A 4,579-nucleotide genomic window follows, 5' to 3' on the forward strand; every position below is an offset into this window, starting at 1 on the left:
GTTGGTTTACACAGGAGGGGAAAGTCGAACTCAAATTACTTAGGTCCATTATATGTCCAAGATGCACTTGTCTCTTGATTGAGACTGCAGGTGCAATTTATACGTACATTGATCAAATGATTAGTGTGTCCACTTGCACATCATGTTGCATAATTAATGTTCTTGTAATACAAGAATTGAGGGTCTCTTTTAAATTCACGAATCTTGTTTAATGTAAAATATAAATTTACAAATTAGACTTTGCAAAAAAAATGTATAACTATGTGAAGAAATTAGGCATTTAATAATATTTAAATATTAATTTCTCTATCATTAATATTACTATGATTAAATTAAAAAAAAATACAAAATAATTAACAAAACTAATAAAAATCAAATAAATACTAAATATTTAAATTACATAAATTGAAAAAGACAAAAATAATTTTGCCAATTCACCATAGTTTTCATTAACAAATATAGTAAAAAGGCAAAAAAAAAAAAATAGTATCTACAAAAGAAAAACAAAAATTAAATAAAGTTTATTTAAACTATTAAATTAAAATTCTAGTATTCTTCTTATACTAACTCTAACTCCAATTCCTAATAGCCATCTTCATAGCACATTAGTCTAGTAACATTAAACAATATAGCAGATATTACATAATCTTTTGCCATGATATTATGATCTTAGATATAAACCAAGGCTAGAATCTGACTTTTTTTTTATTTTGATACAAATTAATTATAATTAAATTATTAATTTTAGTTAGATTAATGTTTTCTAGGAAGAAGTTGAATTTTGAATTTTAGAATATATTAATTATGCAGATAATTATGTACAATTGAAAAAAATGATATTAGATTGTAACATTATTAACGACAAAATAAATAATATATATGAGTGGCACCATCAGCAAAATAAACAAATTTTATTTAAATTATTAAATTGCATGAATTTATAAGAAGAAAATATTGAGGCAGTGAGTGTAGAATAGGTTTTGAGGCATGATGAATCACTATATTTAAGGTATTAATTGCCCTCACTAGATTGCTGCAAGGTTATGGCAATATACCTCCATGATACAACAAAGCCTGAAATCTACAGATAGCAACTCCTGAAGATTTCCCTTAAGAACTCTTTATACGAACTGAATTTAGAGAGAGTAGAATAAAAGAAGAAGAAGTATAAGTAGTATATTTCTGAATTGAAAAACTCATCCATATTTATAAAGAATGAAAAGTCATGGCACATTTTATAGATATACACATCTGTTTATCTCTAATAGGTACAACTGTTTTGTGTAATAAATGTCTTTTTATTAAAAGACACTTATAAAAATAGTTGTATATACATATCTGTTTATTAACAGATACTTATACAAATATTTTTGATTTTTTATATTGAATAGACATGTCTGTTTATTAACAGACACCTATATAAACAGTTATGACTGTTTGTATAGAATTGACATGTCTGTTTATTAACAGACACATCTACTTGTTAATAAACACATCTTTTTATAATTTATTTACGAAAATTACAATATGATAATTATTTTATTTCACATATATATGTGCCAAGTGCCATAATAGAATAATATATATTAAATTATATATATATACAATTCTATATATATTTCACTCTTGTTATTCCTTCATTTTCTTATATTTTAACAATATAAGAATTCTTTCTCTTTATACTGTCTAACATACAAGCTATTTATAACAATTCCCCACTTAGCTTGTATTGTTAGATCCCATTGTTTCATGCATAATGAAAAGTATTTTTCGATTTAAACTTTTCCTTAGTGTAAGTATTTCAAAGTTTTAAAGAAATTATGGTGGCCTTAGCTTAAACCTAGATTCCTATTAAATAGAACCGGAAATACTACACACACGAATCAATTAGTTCGAATTAAAAAGTTCACCAAAATTAAACTTCATTAAGAGTATAAATACTCATCCTCATTCCATTAACTTAGCACACTAAGTACCTAATTACAATATTTACTAATGATTTGTTGTTACCCTTTAAATTTTATTTAGTAATAATACTATAAAGTAGGGTTCCCATCATTAGTAAATTTAATGGAATATTTTTAATCCTAATCCAGCACACGTATTTTTTATCATATCTCTCGAGAGCCATTTTGTAAATGGATCTGCCAGATTATTACAAGACTTAACATAAGTAATAGTAATAATTCCATCAGAGATTAATTGTCTCACATACTTATGTCTTAAGCTAATATGTCTAGACTTTCCATTATAAATTTTATTATAAGCTCTAGACATTGTTGCTTGACTATCACAATGTAAGGAAACAACAGGCATCGGTTGTGGCCACAACTTGATATCTAGTAAAAAATTTCTCAGCCATTCTGCCTCCTTACCAGCTGCTGCTACTAGAGCTATAAATTCTGATTCCATTGTAGAATGGATTATACAATTTTGTTTCTTTGATGCCCAAGAAATAGCACATCCTCCTAAGGTAAAAACCCAACCGGAAGTTGATTGATTATCATTAATACTAGTTATTCAGCTAGCATCTGTATAACCTTCTAACATAATTAGAAATTTATTATAAAATAAACCAAAGTTTATAGTTTTTTTTAAATAACCAAGAATCTTGAAATTGCTTTCCAATGTTCAATGCTAGGCTTACTAGTGTATCTTGATAATTTTCATACTGTAAAAGCAATATCAAGTCTAGTGCAATGCATAGCATACATTAAGCTACCAATTGCACTAGCATACTCAATTTGAGCAACTACCTTGTCAGAATTTTCAGTTAATTTGGAAGAAATATCATATGGAGTTTTTGCTTCTTTGACTTTTAAATGATTAAATTTATTTAATATTTTCTCAATATAATGAGATTGGTAAAGAGCAAAAACTCCATTACGTTTTTTACTTTGATACCTAAGATTGTATCTACCTCTTTTAAATCTTTCATTTTAAATTTTGAAGTTGGATACTTCTTTGTATCATTCACACCTTCCATATTTGTTCCAGTTATAAGCATGTCATCAACATAAAGACAAATTATCACACCAAAATGATCTGTAAACTTGGAATAAATACATTTATTAGCACTATTATGTTTAAAGCCATATTCCAAAATTGCAGAATCAAATTTCTCATGCCATTGTTTCGGTGCTTGTTTTAAACCATATAAAGATTTAATTAATTTACAAACTTTTCTTTCATTCCCTAGTAAAACAAATCCTTCTAGTTGCTCCATATATACTTCTTCTTCTAAGTCACCATTTAGAAAGGCTGTTTTAACATCCATTTGATGTACATATAAATTACATATTGATGCTAAAGATAAAAGTACTCTAGTAGATGTTATTTTAGCCACTTGTACATATGTATCAAGGTAGTCAATTCCCTCTTTTTGTTTAAAACCCTTTGCAACCAATCTAGCTTTAAAAGTTTGAATCGATCCATCTGTGTTATATTTGCTTCTGAAAACCCATTTACATCCTATTGGTTTGGAATCAGGTGGCAAATCAACTAGAACCCATGTATTATTAAATAATAATGAATCCATTTCATCATTGATTGCCTCTTTCCAAAAGGCCACATCCCTTGTAGTCATTGCCTCTTGAAACGTTTTAGGATCATCTTCTACATTTAACAAAATTGGTATTTTGTTAAGTACAACTGACCTATTGCCTTCTACTAGAAAAACAATAACCTGAGAAGATATAAAATTTGGATGTAAATTCTTTTCTTTTCTAATACGTTGACTTTTTCTAATTTTATTAGAAGAATCTAACTTTCTTTTGTTGCTAGAAGTTGATTCAAAATTAATATCAATACTAGAACCATTGCTTTGACTTGAACTATTCATGGGCTTTGGAATTTTTGGCATAACCAACAAAAACTCCTTCCAAAGCTCTAGGACCTAATTTAGTCCTTTTAGGATTTAGAACTCTATAATATGCTAAACAGCCCCATACTCTTAGATAGTTCAAGTTAGGTTTTCTATTTTTCCATAATTTATATGAAGAAATCTTAAATTTTCTAGAGGGAATTCTATTATGTAAGTGACAAACAATAAGTAAAGCTTATCCCCATAAGTTTGTTGGCAAATTAGATTTCACAAGCATAGAATTAAGCATATCCACTAAGGTTCTATTCTTTCTTTCTGCCAACCATTTTGTTGTGGTGTATAAGATGTACTAATTTGATGTATAATTCCATTTTTTTCACAAAATGAAGAAAATTCAATGGAAAAATACTCACCACCTCTGTCACTTCTCAAATTTTTGATTTTTTTTTCTTTTTGATTCTCAACTTCAGATTTATAAATCTGAAACATTTGGAATGCTTGATCTTTATTTTTCATTAAATAAACATAAATATATTTGGAGAAATCATCTATGAAAGTTATAAAATACCTATTTCCTCTTTTAGTCAATATTCCGTTTAATTCACAAATATCAGAATGCACAAGTTCTAATAACTTAGAAGATCTTTCAACTTTTGGAAAAGATTTCTTAATCATTTTTGTTTGTATACAGATTTCACAAGATTTTTTATTGTCATCTATATATGAAATTATACCATATTTAGCCATAAATTTTAA

The sequence above is a fragment of the Hevea brasiliensis genome, chromosome 1 (genome assembly GCF_030052815.1).
Source record: "Hevea brasiliensis isolate MT/VB/25A 57/8 chromosome 1, ASM3005281v1, whole genome shotgun sequence".
NCBI classification, from domain to species: domain Eukaryota; kingdom Viridiplantae; phylum Streptophyta; class Magnoliopsida; order Malpighiales; family Euphorbiaceae; genus Hevea; species Hevea brasiliensis.